Source organism: Acomys minous, assembly GCF_964271855.1.
Source record: "Acomys minous genome assembly, chromosome: 10".
NCBI classification, from domain to species: Eukaryota; Metazoa; Chordata; class Mammalia; order Rodentia; family Muridae; genus Acomys; species Acomys minous.
Genome location: NC_140491.1, coordinates 114,244,960 through 114,264,263, shown reverse-complemented (window position 1 = coordinate 114,264,263; position 19,304 = coordinate 114,244,960).

The following is a 19,304-nucleotide window of genomic DNA, read 5'->3' as shown; positions in this document are numbered from 1 at the left end:
AAGTAAGCCAGAGGGGGAAGGGTGCCGAGGGAATTTTCAGTGTTGTAACACAAGCTGCCCTTTCAGACTTTGTTGACTTTTCATATCCTATGCTCACTCTCGGGAAGGGCAGTCATTTCCTGGGTATATCAATCAACCAGAAACAATATATCAAAGCTTGTGCTATGTTCCAGGAACTATCTAGCACGTTATCTCTTTAATGCCTACACAAAATACACACTGGGCCTCTTCCCACATGTTATCCAGAGCTTCCTCTTCTTTTGTTTGTTACTTTATCCTTTTTGGTTATTTTTTTAAAATATGTAAAACTCTAAGTAAATAAAATGGGTAAGTACAACTCAAGCAGGCTTATGTATATAGAAACTGTAAACATACATAAAATATTCATGAGACAGACAGGGTATTAGCTAGGTTAATGACTTCTGTGTCTTTGTACAGTGTTTTCTTCAAAGTTATCCTAATGGGCGATGGTGAAAAAGATGCTGCATTCCTAAGAAAGCATAAAATGAATATATGCAGCAAGAATGGTGAAAAGCTATTTATCATCAGAAAACCCCAGTGATATTAACAACTGTAAAACTCTTATAATAGAAAATTCTTATTATCTACTTTCTCTAGTATAAATCCTGATTTAAAAAAATACAATCAATAGCATCATATGTCATTTAACTATAAAGGTGACTCCATGTTGAGGCTGCGTTTGTTATAGACTTTGTCCTTACTGCCCTGAATACAGAGGTTACTCAAGATTCTCCATTACACAGCAAAACCAAAAGCCAAACTTGAGCATCTGATTCAGGATCTTGTACTGTTCATTATATGATATTAAACACAGATGTGCACACACACACACACACACACACACACACACACACACACACACACGCACGCACACACGGGGAGGGGGGATTCTGATAGCTTCTTTCCTATGATAGTGTTCAATATTGCAAAATTTTTGTCTTCAAGATAAATAAGGCTGTTTTGAAATATTAGGGATGTGTCTAAACTTCCTAAATTCTTTTGTTCTAATTCTTTTTATATATTCCTTCTATCAGGTTAGTTTATTTCAGTTTGAAAATTCTGATCTTATAATATGGATAACAGTAGCAATTACCTGGGAACTGTCTCAGGTAATACTTAAAGCAGTATTTCATCCAGATTCAAAAGTGTCACTCTTTTTTTTTCTTTTTTCTTTTATTAATTTATTCTTTTTTTTACAACATTAAACAATTTCAGAATTTTAATGATATTTGTCCCACAATAAATGCTGAGAAATGTTAAGATTTATTTAGCTATTAGAATATAGTAGAAGGCAATCAAATAGATTTCCCATATAACTTTACATATGCTGATATAAGGTCAATAATTGCATAAATTAACCTCGTGAATGATATTGAATTATATACCTAAGTATGAGTGATAACTACAAATAATGTGAAAGTAAATAACTATATAATAATTACTTGTATTTTTGTGAATGCATGTGGATTAAGAAGTGCATAGCGTTCCTAATGCATATATTCTATATGTATTATTCATGAATCAAATATATGTTTTGTGTTTTTGTTATATTTCTTTTTTTTCTTTATTAGTTTATTCTTGTTACATCTCAGTGGTTATCCCATCCCTTGTATCCTCCCATTCTTCCCTCCCTCCCATTTTCCCCTTATTCTCCTCCCCTATGACTGTTCCTGAGGGGGATTACCTCCCCCTGTATATGCTCATAGGGTATCAAGTAAGATGCTCCAGCACACAACAAGAAAATTTGCTCAACCATGTCCATAGCAGCCTTATTCATAATAGCCAGAACATGGAAACAGCCTAAGTGTCCATCAGTAGAAGAATGGATAAAGAAACTGTGGTACATATACACTATGGAATACTACTCAGCTATTAAAAACAAGGAACTCCCGAAATTTGTGGATAAATGGATTGAGCTAGAAATGATCATAATGAGTGAGTTAACCCAGAAGCAGAAAGACTCAAATGGTATATACTCACTTATATCTGCATATTAGCCCAAGGGGCATGTCCCACGAAAGCCTTCACTTACCAGGAAACTGAGACAGAGGGGAGGACATTCTAGTGGGACTCTAGATGAGAGAAGCATGGGAGAATGGCAAAGTAGAAGAATCCAGAGGGTCCTAGAAACCTACAAGTAGAACATTATGATAGGCAGATTTGGGCCCAGGGGTCCCGCTCAATCTAAGGCACCAGCCAAGGACAATACAGGTGGTAAACCTTAAACCCCTACTCAGATCTAGACAATGGACAGAACACTCTCCACAGTAGAGTGGAGAGTGGGATATTACTTTCTCACATACTCTGGTGCCTCACCTTTGACCATGTCCCCTGGAGGGGGAGACCTGGTGGCACTCAGAGGAAGGACAAAAGTGTCACTCTTTACCACCGTTTCCCCAATCCTCATATAGGGATGTTACAACGACATGTGAAGCTTGAGGAGATGAGAAACAAGTTGAACTATTACAATGCAGCACAGTCCAGTTCATTCCTTGTATAATAAAGACACCGGTGATGATGCTCCTGTCATCAGTATCTCCTCAAGTGTCGTTAGTCTTCTTTAGGGCAACTGAAGAGTTTGACGTGGTTCTGTTACTTCAGTCATTGACAGAAGCGGGCACATGACGTGCATGTAGGTCGTGCCAGTTGTTATCCAATGGAGCCAAGCACATCATGAACTGGGCTGGGTAGCAAACAACTTTCATTCATTTGCTCTTACAACTGCAGAAATGAAATAACCATGTTTTGTATGAATCGTGGCTACACATGGAATTGAAATTTTCTTTTTAAACAACTGTAGCTTAGAGACACAATGTACTAGAAAATATTTTTGAATAATTCTACAGTAGCCATTTCCTTACAGCCCTTCATTAGTGGAACAGGCCGTGAAGACACTCAAGTTTCTGTCTTTGACCCTCTATTCTTTTCTCTCTCATTCCTTCTTGCAGTTCCCAGAGAATTCTGCTATGAATCCTGAGATGATTTTTCTTCCTTCATTGAATGTTTAGGAGTCTTGTCTAAACCATATAACAATTCAATTTCTACATAATCTTGTGGTCTTAGTTTTCCCAGATAGACTGGAAGTGCATTAAAGGCAAAGTCTACACGTCTTACAGTTACCATCCTTTAAGTGCTTGTCCTTTACGTCAGTACTTCTCAACCAAACAACCCTTTTACAGGGTTTGCCTAAGACCATAAATAACATACGCCGGGTGCAGTGGCACACGCCTGTAATCCCAGCACTCAGGAAGGCAAATGCATGCAAATCTCTATGAGTTCAAGGCCAGCTTTGTCTACAAAGCCAGTCCAGGATAGACAAGGCTACACAAAGAAACCCTGGTTCAAAAAAACCAAAAACCAAACAATCCCCCCAAAACCGCACAGATATTTACATTATGATTCATAACAGTAAGAAAATTACAATTGTGAAGTAAAGGGAAATAATGTTATGGCTTGGCATCACCACAACATGAAAAACTGTATTAGATGGTCTCAGCATTAGGAAGATTGAAAACTGTCGCTGTAAAGGATGACAAATAATGCCTTGCAAATTCTCATATATTTCCAAGTTCTTGACCTCCCAAGCATACTGCCTTCTTGTGCTTCGTTACAGAGTTCTCACCCCTGACATGTTCTGGCTTACTCCTGGTTCCTTTCTTGTCTTCAGAGTTCAAACTGATAGCTTTTATAATAACAATTATTCATGACTGTGGTGCTTCAACATCCTTAACTCAAAACACTGTTTATCTAAACTTGTAATGAGACTAAAGTTCATAGCAAATCAGCTTCTTTAGTAGTTCTACATATGGTACTAAAGAAAAGTAAATACCAATCTTACTCAGCTTTGAATCCTGCTAGCTACAACTATAACCAGCCAAGCAAGATATGTCCATTGGAGTAATAATGGCAGAGAATAAGAATATTCAGCCTTAAACAGGGCATTTATATCACATACCCTGCTCTCAAGGCTCATGGATCATTATGGAAGAGGGCCAAGAATGTTCAAGGAGCCAGTTGATGGATGAATATATAGAAACGTGTTTTCTGAACACAGGGAAACTGCATATATGTGAACTCACAGCAGTTAACACAGAATTCAGAAGACCCGTAAAAGGTCCCAGCTTAGAGAAGGGAAGGAAACAGGTACAAAGTCCCACCTCTAGCTAAGGAGCTGTTGGCAATTGATGGCTTCCAGGAGGAGAATCAGGTTTTCTTTGTTTTTTGTTTTTGTTTGTTTGTTTGTTTGTTTTTTGTTTTTGTTTTTGTTTTTTGAGACAGGGTTTCTCTGTGTAGCCTTGGCTGTCCTGGACTCACTTTGTAGACCAGGCTGGCCTCGAACTCAGAGCGATCCACCCGCCTCTGCCTCCCAAGTGCTGGGATTAAAGGCGTGCACCACCATGCCCGGCTTGAGTCAGGTTTTCTTTAAGGGTTCACCCTCTAGTGGGTTGCCCAGTGGAAGGCCACCCATCCTAAAGTATATGGGCAGCATCGCTTGTACCTGATGGGTTAAAAAAGCATATGCATACAGTGTATTTGTCTGTGAAGTTCTCAAAAGATTAAGATGAAGATTAATACATTTAAAATTTAGAGCCGGAGATTCATGAAGGTTAACCTGAGATGGACACAGGCTTAGATTGATCCCTGTACTCATTCAGTGAGTTGCATGTTCTAGTTATCTTCCTTTGCCTCTGAGAAGGCTACTAGAGTAAGGGCTGGTAACAGTTAGGGCTGTAAAACTACCAGCAAAACTATTACTATTAAGTGAGGCTCCTACATTTGACAGACTTGAGGATGAAAACTGAACTCTGGGAAGAGTATAGAGGACACAGGAGGAAAGGCCGCAGTGTTTGCAGAGAGGCAATGAGCAAACTGAACCAGAAAGAGAAATAGTAAAGTGAGTTGACAACGATGGGCAATAGTTCAAATTGCTTTGGAAACACTCTAAACCAAAATGAGTCCTATTGCACATTGACCCGAACCTCTTCAGTATTGAAGCGTGACGATGCGTGAACGTGTGAGCAGCCATGGTGAAGACAGCAGAAGGAAGAAGAACCGTACTGTAGAGTCACGGCTGGAGCCTGGCTGCCGCTGCACTTGTTGAAGAGTGAGTGGGAGAGAGTTGACCTTTGCGTTTGGTGTATTGTGACTATTTCCACTTCAGTTGGTTAAAAAGTCTAGTTGCTTTTTATTTGTTTGTTTTGAGTACTTTTAACTTTTTTCCATATGCATTTATATTATTTCACATATGTAAAATAAACTACCTATGACAAGAAGAACCACGAAACAATCAGGAATTATATAAATGCTACATTCATAGTGTTTTGGCTGTTTGTATTTGGAAGCCTCGAAGAAAACATATTTCCTATCTTGGTGAGTTTAAAATTCTGAATGTGAATCAATATCTATCATATCTCATCTCTATCAACATAAAACATCCATCTAGACCTAAAAACATCTTAACGTCAAAACAACTAAGCTTAATTGTAAAACTAAACTCTCTAGTCTTCAACCCCATCAAAGACTTGATAAGGAATAAAATTAATTACCTGAGCAAACAGGAAGTACAGCAACTTCTAAAGTGAAAATAAAATGACAGAGACAGTTTTCTGCTCGAATAGTCACCCAAAACTCTCTATAATGTTGGAGCATCATCTTCAACCTTCTGGCCCAGTACATCTGACAGACATATTTGTGAGGAAGGAACTACTGAGGACTTGCTTACCCTGTCTTGGCAGAGTTTGCCCATTGACTCTGCCTGCATCCAAGCTTGCCCATTTTTAGGTAGAATTCTGTCTGTAGCCAAAATGAGGACATTTTTCTCAGTGGCTTGCCACATTTGAAGCTATCTCCATAAGGAGGTTCTTTGATGTTCATCATCTTCTTTGAGGTAGGCTGGGTGTTGCCAGGAGTTAACCTGTCTTCTTGTCAAAGAATCTGTCAAACAATAAAAACATCTTTAAATGCCATATTCTGTAGGACTCGGAAGACCCTATCTATTTTACTTTATCTATCTATAGAATCATGCCTATCTGTTACACCTAGGATGCATATTCTTGTGATAAAAATAGACTAGTAATTGATATGACCATGATTTGATCAACTAACAATTAACTGGTATAATTTACTATCCTAAATAGCCTGCAATAGCACTTTCAAAATATTGGAGGTAAACCTTGTATTCTACTTAAGTTGAGTACCTCTACTTAAGAGGTACAATACCTCATATTAGAGTAGAAATATATATATATTGTGTTTGAAGAATAATCTTATATTTGAATTCTATACCAATATACCAAAGTTAAACTTATTTTGCATCAATATACAAAATTCCATACCAATGAATTAAAAATAACCTTGTGATCAACAATTAAGGCCTTAAGTTGAAAAGAAGACTCAATAATCTACTTTTTGTCCTATCATCCCTATATATTTCTACATTCCCCCTTCTTTCTTTCCCATCCTTATCTCCAAACATAAGAAAGAAAGATAAATGAAAAAAGAGACATTCCTGAGTCCAACTTCATTTTGTCTCTGAATAAGACCAATAGTAACTTATAACCAACTCTCAATGAAAATAAACATCTATAGCCTAAGAAAGCAACCAAAAATCTACACAACCTCCCTTGAGAGAAATGGGGTGTCCTTCTCTTAAGGTTTCTTCTGGCTGATTTGGGACAAGTAATACCTTTGTTGGGGCCCAAATAACATTTAGGAAAATGCTTAAACAAGGTAGGAACAGCATTTTTGGTCTAGTTTCTAAAAGTTGAGAAATTCCAGGCTTAATAGAAGTCCAGTGTGGGACAGTCTGCAATGCTGGACCAATTGGGATAGGAAGCTTTCTTCCAAGCTGTTCTGGGAGCTGTCCTGTTCTGATGAGGAGCAGCAACTGAATCACTTGATGCTGGAACATGAAGGATGCAGGATGTCAGTGTCTAACATGCTGAGAGGAATGAATCCTGTCAGGCCTGATCCAATGCCAGTGTCCTGTTCTTTTGTTCTGAAAACATGTAACTTCTCACAAGCATTATACGATCCTAAAATTATAAATGTATGACATGTATAGGATGCACAGAAGAATTAAGTCTGGTTCTCTGCTTTTTGTATGAGCAGAAGAAAGACATCTGTAAATCTTCACTCATGCCATAAAAAGAATGGCATCAACTCTAAGTCACAGGGATTCTGTAACCAACAAGAAGCATTGTCTGTGCATAAACATTCATGTCTCAGCCAGTCTCAGAGCTGGGGATTAGCAATATAAGTTATCTGCTTGTTCTTCAGTTCAAATTCTTTATATCCCGATTGTAGCCCCCTCCCTCATCGCTTCCCAATCCTATCCTCTCTCCCTCATGCCCCCCTCCCCTAGTCCTCAGAAGAGAGCCCTCCTTCCCTAATATCTGACCTCAGCCCATCAAGCCTCATCTATACTACCTGTATCCTCTTCCTCTGTAGCCTGGCAAGGCTGCCCAGACAGGGGGAAGTGATCAACACTGTGGCCAGAGTCCATGTCAGAAGTAGTCCCTACTCCCCATATTGTGGGACCCACAGGGAGACTGTGCTGCCTATTGACTACATCTGAGCAGAGGGTCTAGGTCCTCGCCATGCATGGTCCTTGGTTGGTGCATCAGTCTCTGCAGCAACCCCCTCCATGAACCGGATTTTTTAAATGTATATTTTATTTATCATAATTTACTCACATTACTTCCTGATTGTTATTCCCTCCCTTTTATCTTCCCATTCCTACCCTCCCTCCCTCTTCCACCTAGTCCCCTCCCCTAGATCTCTGGCAAAGCCTATTAAGTCTCATCAGGACAGCCTGCATCCCCATCAACTGTGTGCCCACTAGGCCCTCTTGCCAAGGGGCAGTGGCCAAATCGTGGACACCCAAGTGCGTCTCAGAGGTCCAGCAGCAGTCCCCACTCCCCTGCATGGAGAGTCTGCAGTCTGTCTGGTACATTTGCTTCTCACTACAGCCATGCACACGGCAAACCCAACTGAAGGTCAGGGGTCGACTGAGGTTGGACTGGGCCCTGTGTCTTCAGACACTTTCTTTCTTTGAGCGGCTAGAACTTACTGCATGCTTGCTTCGCATTTTTGTCAGGAAAACAAAGGCCATGTAATCCTCCTCCTAAAAACAAAGGCCATGTAATCCTCCTCCTATGTCATCGGTGCGTCATGAGGGCTCAGTAATAGAGGCACTTAAAATGCCGACTGCCTATCGCCTACAAAATAAGCATTCAATTAATATTAGTTGTTGCTGCCATTATTGTGATGATGCCAAATATTAAATCCTAAGTCAAGACTCATCAAAAAGGTCTCAAGGAAATACTTTTAAAATCTAGGTCAGTGCTAATGATTCTTTGAACTTAGAGGTTATGTGACATATACAACTTAGAAATTTATTTTGAGTCTTTAATGGAAGAGTAGACATGGATTTTAGTTACTCAAATTTCATGATGTTTTTGTCCCTAACGTGTTTTGTGAGCGTGTAGAATCGGCGTTTCCCATTTCTCTTCTGTGGCTCGTCTGTGTATCACTCAGAAGTCGCACTGCCTATGCGCTCAGGAGTCAGCGTGTCCTGGTGCTTCTTCCTAAATTTATTCATTGATCGACAGCATCTTTGTATGAATCCCTGTGAACTCTGAGCTAGTTCTCACTATAGAACGCACCTTTCATTATGTCAGCCTTCTGCATGAAACCTCTGTGGCTTAGCTTCCTAGTACACCCAACTGATTTTTCCTCTGAGTACAAGTATTACTTAAATATACAGCAATATGTAAATAATCTCAACGGCTCGTGTTTCTCCTCTGAAAAGTGTAAGATGGCCTAGGGAGAAACAACTTGCGTTAGAAGCTGTCTTTGAAATATTGTCAGATTTAACACCTTTTAGCTGACTCTATGATCCAGGCTAGAAAAGCACAGAAAAAGAAGAATATCTGTTTAATTGCTATGTACATCTGAATTTTTTTTAAAATCAGGACTTTTCATGTTATTCTTTAACATTTGTGAGATATTTGAGAAAAGTGATACTTGAAATACTCTTATGCTATTTCTGGCCTTTCTAATTATAGCTCATGACTAAAGAAAGCAGATACTCCATTTTCCAACAACTATGATTATAAATTTTCCTTTTTCTATAGTGTGAGTTAAAAAGAAGGTTTCTAATAAAGTAAGAGATGTTTCAAACTGTGCAGCTTGGCATGTGACCAGAGAAGAGATTCCTGGATACGCTATCACCAAAGAAGGGAGGGAAAGGCAAAGAAACAGCAGAACACATCTTCAAAGACAGTCTAGCTGAGTGCTCTTTGCATCCAGATACCTTGAGATGCATTGCCTGGACTGGAATCTAGATTTAAAAGCAAGATTGTCACTGATACTCCAACACACACATAACACCAGGTCCTTTATATCATATCAGCAGTTAGAATACGGCCACATGCTGCCTGCTTGGCTGAACAAGTTTTGAATCTTTGAGTTTGAAGAGATGCTCTGTGTTGGCATTCCTTAGGATTCTCTCCCGGATTCTTATCCTCTTGGTTTGCCATATTGTCATCAGGGTGTGTCATCTACACTTAGGGCTTAAAACAGACTGACACACTAAGGGCTTTTGGCTCAGACACCCAACTTTCTCTTTGAAATATCTACCTGATTGTATTAAAGCCATTTCAGTTATATTTAAGTAGGAATGATACTCAGCCGCCATCACTCTTCCAGGTCACCTTTTTCCCTTAAATATTCATTATATAAGTTAGGAGTTCTACTATCTGTATACTTAGGAATCAGTGTCCTGGAATACTTTTTCCTAAATGTATAGGTTACCACTGACACATCTTTGTAGGAACGTCCATTAGTTTTGAGCTTAAGTATCATATTGTTCTTTATTGATTTCCTGTGACCAGCTAACTCCTGATGGAATGAGATTCTGAGCATATCAACTCTGCAGAAAAGCTTAGCGTGGATTGGTTTTCTAGCTTCAAAATAGTTTGTCTGAACTCCTGCTCTGTCTCAAAGCTTTCATGATTTGCCCCTTGTTTTCCTTGCCAGTCTCCTGCTGACGGCTTGTTCTTATTTTAGTCATGCTAATCTATTTTTACATCTTCACACCAACCTCTCTCTTCCCATCTCTCACATTGTCCTGCTTAGGACCTCATTTCCATTCTAAAATGACTCGCATTATTCATCTTACTCAGTTTAAATTGCTTTTTTCAGAAAATTCTCCCTGGCTCCTAGATGACTGAGTACCAAAGTTCCTTAAGCATCCTCTGTCATTAATGCTAGCTGTGTTTTACAGCAGGACTTTGAGCCTGTCTAAATCCCCAGCATCTAGCCTAAAACAAGGGCACTTAGGAGAAGCACAGCAAAGCCCTGTGGGGTGAACGGATGGCCAAACATCCGCTTCTGCATATTTTTGTGTTTGAGACTTGCCAGGTACCAGTTACGCAGCATCTAGTCTTTGAATTGAAGGTCAAAGGTTAGCTTCTCCTAACTATTCTCCTAGATAGTTCTTAAAATGCAGATAGCAGGGCTTCAGGGTTCTTGGAGGGGACTCCTATAACCTGCGTTTAGGTGCAGGAGCTGTGTTGTGACTGTATCAGTTGGGAATTGGCTCCACAACTCTGCATTTTGCCTGGGCTTTGGGTTTCTGTAACGGTTTCCATCTGTTGAAAAGGGAAGTTTTCTTGATGAGGGGTTAGGATTATACTTATCTGTGGATATAAGGAGACGTGTTTAAAATGTAGTTAAGGATTCTGGTTTAGTAAAGTGGCTGTTATAGGTTATCCTCCAAGATCCATGACTTTATTAGTCCTGAGTAGTTGGCTAGGGTTCTCTCTTGTTGGGTGGGCCTTAAGTCTGGTTAGAGAGCTGTTGATTATCATCAACAACATATCTCCTGCTGAGGGACCATTGCAGAAAGAGAGAGTGGGAAGATTGTAGGAACCAGAGGAACAGGAAGTTTGTTGTGAGCTATGTGTCCCAGATTCCTATGGAATCTCACAAAAATGACTGCCTAAACATGAACTGACAAGGATGACACCAACAGACATGCTAACATGGAAGGGGGAAAGCCAGCCGAACACAGAGGAATAACTGGCGGCAAAGGAATGCAGGGAGCTGGAGAAACAGGCTTCCTCAGGGTAGAGCCTTGTCCATTACCAAGTGGTCAGCCCGAAAGCACATGCATACCAGTTACATTGTATAGTCAGCAGCTTGTTTCTGTGTGGCTGGAAATATATACATGTACACACATATCTGTAACAACCATTTTTTAAAAAAGGAGACTGTGAATTAGGAAGAGCAAGATGAGGGTACATGGGATGGTTCAGAGGAAGGAAAGTGATGTCATTGCATTACATCTCAAAAATGGTTTTTAAAAGTCTTCACATAAATTTTAGAAGAACTTGCCTTGAGTTTCCTAGCAAAGTCAAGATTAACAGCAAAGAATCAGACAGTTCAGGATCAATCTTAATAAAATAAAAATAAGAAAAGATAGAGAGTGTCAGGTTTTTCAAGTGTCTATCCTATATATTGTATTTCCTTCCATGTATGAAAGTTTTAGAAAATATAAAGAGTATTTAAAAATGGTGCTTGTACTGGCCTCTGATTTAACCCCATAATACATACGGGTAATAAATCAGGATAGAGAAGGATTCCCCCACCTCAGAATCTGCCATGGTGTTGAATGGCATCAAATATAGCATGAAAATACATTTTGGATTAATAGCTTAAAAAGGAAGAAATACTGTCTGGCCCACGAGCTGCAATTACAGAAGTCTAAAGCAAGCCTATATGATGCCTCCTCCCTTTCTTTCACCCTATTAACTCAGGGTGCACTTCTCTGATGGCTGGACTGGATGGAGAAGTTGTGGGTTCTAAGCACTGTGGCTCCTTTCATATAAGAAGAATCTTAGGTTTCCTTCGGCTCATGGGGCAAATGGTGTAGCAGAGGGAAGAAGAAAGCAAGCCATGCATTCCTTTCTACTCTACCGTAATCTGTAATTGTGTGCATTATCCAGTGAGGACCAGGAAATGAAGGATCTTTGAGCTTTTCATGCTAACACCAATAGGAAGTTAAGTGATTGCACAATTATGGTCTCAAGAAGTAATTTTGACTCCTCCTTTCAGACCCATCAGGAGAGCAGCATAGCTGTAATTAGAGTGAGCATGCCTTCATATTTGCTCACATAGTCCTTGTGTGACCTGTTGTCCACAGCTGGTTTCATTTGTTTGTTTCTGTTTGTTGGAATTCTGAGAGAGAGAGAGAGAGAGAGAGAGAGAGAGAGAGAGAGAGAGAGAGAGAGAATCTACTTGTGCCAGGCACTGAGATGGTTCTTTTCTATTTGTAGTATAATACATCCTTCCCAAAATATTTATCAAGTAGATAATACCGCTGTTTTAAAACTCAGGAAACTGGTTCAGAACTGTTAGGACATTGCCCAAGGCCACAGCACTACATGGTAGTAACAACTTAAGTTTTCTGGGCCACTGGAAAACCAGTCTCTTTCCATTACAACATTTTGTGATTCAAAATGGAGCATTGTCCACTCCCTGCCCCCATGCCACTCCCACACATAAAAATAAATAAAACGGAGGCCGGGGTAGCAAGCATTCTCTAGTGGCTGTTTGCCAGACAGAAGTTGTAAGTTTAGTGGTTGTAAAGTATGGCTAACTCCTGGGGGAGAGTGCTAATGCTCACTCCATTGCTTCTGTAGTCTAAAGTATGTTCTCTCGTTCCCTGAGTAAGGAAAAACTACTTTGGGAGAACTTGAACAACTACTCACTTCTCACTCTGTAAGCTCTGGAAACTGAGCGGAACTCCTCCCCTACCGGCTGCCCACTGCTACCAGTCTTTCCCACACCCTAGATATGAGGGGAGATAATAAAGCCCTCAAATAGAAATTTCCAGATTGTGAGTCATGGCTTACTCAGCCTTTGTTACAGAGAACCTGGAAGCCTTTGAAATGGACTGTTGATCTTGGCATCCTCAGCTCCCTTTACTGCTATCAAGAAATAAGTTACATGACTAACTAGCTTGAGAAATTGCCTCTGTAATGAGCATATTGAGAATGGCTGATGTTAGAGGTGTTTAATATGTTCTCTTTAATATGCCTTTTACATAAATAAGTACTTATTTCTGTGAACAATGTTTCACTATTTTTAGTTCCTCAATAATTATCTGCTACATTGGATTAACAGAAATAATCAATAAATGCTAAGATTATTACCAGGTATTATGAGCTAAACATTGTATTAAGAACCTAATGAAAATTATTTTCTCTCTCTTCTTTGTGTGTGTGTGTAGACATATATACACCTATGAAAAGTAAATTCAAAACATATGTTTTGTGAGTGACTTTATACATGATACATAATGTCTTATACATAGTAAGTTCTTAAGTATAAGCTTAAAGAAACAAACTGTTTATGAAAACAACCATAAATGTCAACATGGCGCCTTAACATTAGTTATTATTTTGTATAAATACTTTATAAAGATCATTTCTGAAACAACTTAGTACTATGAGATACACTAAGGCATACAGTATGTAACTCTCAAGAATTATTATAGTCAGTTAAATTATATAATATGTATTGCCATATAATATCTTAGATAAATACTATATAATTCTTATTTATATATAACAGAAATAATAATATGGCCCAATTAGACCTGGTTGGCACGTGTGTAAAATTAGATAATGCTTAGGAAGCATAGCTCCTACTAATTCAAGTTACCCTATAAATTAGTGATAACTTCTGTTTCTAAGTTGAGATTTTAGATTGGACTGGGATGCAATTCAGTGGTGGAGCAGTATCCACTACTGAAAAATAGAATGGATCTAGGGAGTTACCAGTTCTGTTCAGGAGCAAAATCCTTGTTTGGTGTTACAGAACTGTTTGAAGTATGTACTTGCAGTTCAGTGAGATGACTCCATGGATAAGCACGCTTGCTGCCAATCTAACAACTTGAATTTAATCCCTGGAATCCACATATTGGTAGGAGAGAACTGAGCCCAACATGTTGTCTTCTGACCTCCATGTGCTATGGCAAGTGTGTGCCTATGCACATTCATACACATACACACAACAAATAAATGCTAGGCAACTGTTTTAAGACACACATTTGTTTGATCATGGAAATGTTGTAATATCATCATCATTAGTAGTAGTAAGTAACTTTAAAATATTAGCTTTAAAGTTTGTCTGGGAAGGCAAAATTTATAGTTTACAGTTTTTCAAAAGCAGATTCTGAAGCATTCTCCAGGAGGAAGAAATACTTTCTTTCTCCCTTTTTCCTTTATTCTTTCAAAAATGTGTTTTGAGTCAAAATTCTAGAAAGGAAATTACAGCCGAAGTCTCTTTCTGCATCTAAGTCAGGAGTTCTAGTCCCTGATGCAAATCATTCTGTGCTTCTTGATTATGATTAGTCAAGGAACAAAGGCTTGGGCCAATCAGCAACAAGGGCTCTCCCACCTATTAGAATTTGTCCAGAATGGAGACATAACATTCTAGTGCAGACTCAAGAGAGAGTTTTTGGAAGGTTGGTAAGTGCTTTTTGTCCTTGTGAACATTAATAAAAGAGCTAGATTCCTTTTGTGTTGAGTATTTCCTTTTTGCATATAGGTCCATCACACGTAGCTAGTACAGAGGAAGATGCTCCAAGGGGATAATGCCTAACAAAAATGCGAAGCCATGGAGCTGGGGAAGCAGGATTCAGGCAACCCAAGGCTGAATGGATGTTGACTTTGAAGGATGATGAGACTTCTCAAAGTGTAGCCCTAGAGAAGCAGCACAAGTGTCACCTGAGAACTTCCTAGAGTACAGATTCTAGGACCTTCTCCCACACTTGAAACATCAAAGACAGGGTGGGGTGAACAGCTCAAACTTCAAGATGAGTGCTGGGCAGCTCTGATACAGGCTATATTTGGGGAGCACTGGTGTGTTCCAATTTGAGTCACATTTTCTTTTCATTTCCAAAAATTAATCAAATGTGACAACAAGCTATGCAAATAGTGATATAATTAGTGAGAAAGATCACATCCAAATACCTTATGACTTATGATAACTTAAAATGAAAAAAATCTAAGGAAAGAAAATCATTGTGGTGTAAAGTGTCTTGCTTAAATACAATGCAGATACACAAGGCTTTGGACCCAGCCTGCTGAGGTTCTTAGTCTATCTTCTATGCATACCAGTGAGAGTGGAGAGAACCATTTTAGTTTCTTCCTTAGTGACATATGGTAGTAAATAGTGTTGTTTAGTACATTAATTAATAAATGGAGAGTAATTAGAACTTTCCCTAGTTATATCCAAATTACTCAGTAAATCAGTGATGATAATGATTATTATATATAGGCAAAACAATCACTTACTCAGAGGGATCAAAGGAACAGGCCACACCTGATTAAGCTGACCACATTAATAGTCTCTCAATATGTGGAAATGTTGGTGCCAAATTACTCTCACAATGGCATTGTTTTCGTTATTTTATTATGAAATTTATGATTCATTCAATGGCTTAGTTAAAAGCCATTATTACAAACAATAATAATTTTATGTAAACATACATAAGTAATAAGACTAGGAAACAAAAGACTAGATGTTAACAACATAGCTACGTGACATGTATGCATTTTATACAATGAAATTAAAGTTTATTTTCATATATTCTGTATTTTTAAAAATCTTTGATAATGAAAATTAATATCTGAAAGAACATGGAGAGTCAGACAATCTCAAGGTCTTCATGTTGCATGTCCCACTCATGACGTAGTGATGATCAGTATTGCATCATCCATTCTTCTGTTCCAGAACTCTGGGTTTGTGTTGTTGCTATAGCCAGCTTCAGATCAGAGCAAGCTACCTGAATTCAGAAGAAACTGGTACCTGCCCCCAGACTTCAAAGGCAGATGTCTATTGTGGACACTTCATCGAAGAGCTGAAGCCTAACAAACCATGGTCGGCTGCTCAATGATCCAGCTTTTCCTGCCCCAGATCAACCTGCCTCTGTCCAGAGAGCTTCACAGTGAGAGTGAGGAAATGGACAAAAACGCTTGACATTACAAATCCCATGAGGGTCTTGACCTGGAGCCAGCCCAAGAGCTCTTCTCACACTGGCATTCTTCAGAAGTTAGTGTCTCCTGCCTAGGCTGAGCAGGGTTAGGCAATCATGCAGTCAGGAACCATGACAGCAAGCAATCACAGCCCTGGACGTTAGCAAACAGTAATTTGTCGTCAAGAAACAGAAGGTACACTCACTCTCGTCACTATTTTGCAACCATTCGTCGTCCTCTCTATTCCAGTCTTAAACTAGAAGGGAGAGGGGGATTTTGGAGGCCGATATAGCACAGCTGCTAAGAGCTTTCTCTTTGACTTACAGTCCAATGCTGCAAGGTGAATTTCAGTCGTTAAGGCCATAGAATGCTGTCATGAAGTCTGTCTACAGTCACACACACACACACACACACACACACACACACACACACTGTTAACCTCAGCATCGAATGCAGAGAGAACACTAAGCAAACACAAAGCTCCAACAATGTTCACTTCTTGAGATGTCCTTTTGCTGCCGGCTTCCTTATTAGCACATAAGGCTACAGAAGCAGCAGATGACATGGGATCCAAAATCTCCCCAAATAAATGTGGTTTCTCATTCTTTTGGGGAAGGGAGACAGTAACATAAAGATGTTTATTTCCAGATGCTGACATTTTACTTATTTCTCAGATACTGGGCTCCTAGGGACAAATAATGAAAGGAAATTGGTATATTTAGCAAAACGGTTACTTAGTAGCCTTCAGTTGAGGCCTTCTTTGGGCAAGCCAACAGCGAGACCAGAAGGTATTCAGAGTGAACTTGGCAACTCCATGATACCCCCAATGTGACTCCTCAGAGACTCTGACACACACTGAGTTGACTTCAAGACCCATTTATATCATCTTAAAATGTAAAGGAAACACCTTAGGCAAATGTTCCTGCCAAATCCAAGACATTCTTTTCTCTATCGCAAAGTCTGTAGTAGAATCACATAGAATGCTAATCACCTTTGTACTAAGACAAGCTTTTGAGCATCAGGGATAGACTCAACTTCATGTACTTGTCTCCTGGCCTTACTTCTGTTGGTCTTCCGGGCTGGTCCTCAGCCTCTCAGCCGTTCAAACACTAGGAGAAAGGGAAGTCCAGGCAACACGGTCAGAAACTCTCATTTCATGTAGCCTTTCCCTGTTTATAACCTCCAGGGGAAATTAAAGCCTTTGTTAAGAATTGCTTTGGTATATATTATTGAAAGAAAAGACATAATACTAAGTGATGTCTTATAAAATGAGAAATGATGGAGATTTGCCAAAAACAAATGTCTGTGTATCAACAATGCATCTGTGTGTCTTTACAAGACTCACAGGGAGGATAAAATATGCAAGGCCGTCAAGCCAGTTCTGGAATCACATCAAGTTAGAAAACAGAAGTGATCTGAACAAATGGTCCATTTATTGCAAGAAACCTCCCAGGACTGGAGAGGACAATAATTTAAAGGTTAACAAGGGTACTTGCTAATTAGGGTCTTCTTTCTTCTGCCAGAATACCTTGTCAGAGAAACCTCAATTATGCCAAGTGTCTAAAGCAAAGACTTATCATCTCATCTGTTTTGCGCTTGGGAAACTATGATCAGTGAGGTAGAATATAGGATCCCGAGTTTGATCAGAGGTTTTAAAATTGAAATGGAATGGGGATGATGTGAGGTGGCTCAGCGGTTAGAAATGCTTTCTGTTCTTGGAAATGACGCAGGTTCTCTTCTTGCACTCACACCAGGTTGCTCACAACCACCCATAACTTGAGTTCCATTGGACATGACGCCTCCTCTGCTCTCTTCAGTTCCATAGGACCTGACGCCTCCTCTGGCCTCTTCAGGGAGTCTATGTGTAGTACACAAAAACTCATGCAGGCACACATATAACTAAGAATAATGCATCATTTATTTCCTAGCTAGGCTCAATTTTCTTTTTAAAAAGTGACAGCTGAACCTTTAGTCTGTTTCCTCAACTGTGTGTTCGATTCCACAGGTAGCAATGATATTCAAAGGAAGAAACCTTATGTAGGTTCTTTTCATAATAAAGTTAACATGGAACTTAAAATGTATACACAATGCGTGGCTTAGGGTCACTTTCCAGTGCTTGAACAAATAACCACTGGATTAATCCTCATTTTTTCCATAAACAATTTAAATTGTATGTGACCAAATATTAGGAAATATGAAGATTTCTCAAATATTGAAGGATCATATTTTTTGAAAAGCAATTCATCTTGGAGTGGTGACGCATGTCATATACCCTAGTACTTTGGGGTCAGAGGCTCTGAGTCCCAGCATTACACAATGAGAATCTGTCTTTAAAAAAAAATCTAAATATATTTCAAATAAATTTACTTACAATACAATTTCTATTTGTTTGGATGTCTTTTCCAATTCTCCCTTCCTTAAGGCCTGTCACAAGACTGAAGGGGAAACGGAGATTTTTAGAGAGCATCCGGGATGCACTCTGAAAGATCTAGAAGGTGCATTGACAGAAGAAGATGAGCATTCCGATAAACAAAACGAGTTCTTTCTAGAAAGAAAGAACATTTGGCAACTATTTACAACTAATCCACTCCAGATCTATGGCGCTGTTTTGATTTCAACATGCTCTGGTCCAGAACACTGGTTTGATTATTTCATAGTTCAAAGAAGGAAGCCTCAGCGGCGGAGACCCATCAAGCAGTCCAGCAGCTCTTTCCACAGCGATGGCCAAGTCTTTGTATACAGTTTGCTATGGCTTGAATTTTGTCCTTCAAAATTTCACACCCTGGAATCCTAAGCCACTGTCTCTCTGAATGTAACCTTATTTGGACACAAGGCCTGTGGCAGATGTAAATAGTAAAGCAGGCGTTGTTCTGAGGAAGGCGAACCCTAGTCCTGTAGAGCTAGAATCTTAATAAAAAGGAGAACTTGAACTTAGAGCCTGGCACCGAGGCCCAGCATGTGGAGACCAAAATGACACAGCCATAAACTGGGGGGGAACAACATGGCATTTAGAGCCGGTCCAAGAACAGAACCTTCCCTGGAGCGCTCAGAGCGAGCACGATCGTGGTGACACCCTCACTTCAAACGGACAGCCTCCATAATTGAGACAACAAATCTAAGACGCCAGGCTTGTGGTATGTTGTTTCCAGAACCCTCACAGTATGACAGTTTTACAACCCTTTTTCCTTTTATTCTTTTGGAGGTTGTGGCTCTGTCAATATAGCACAAGGGTAT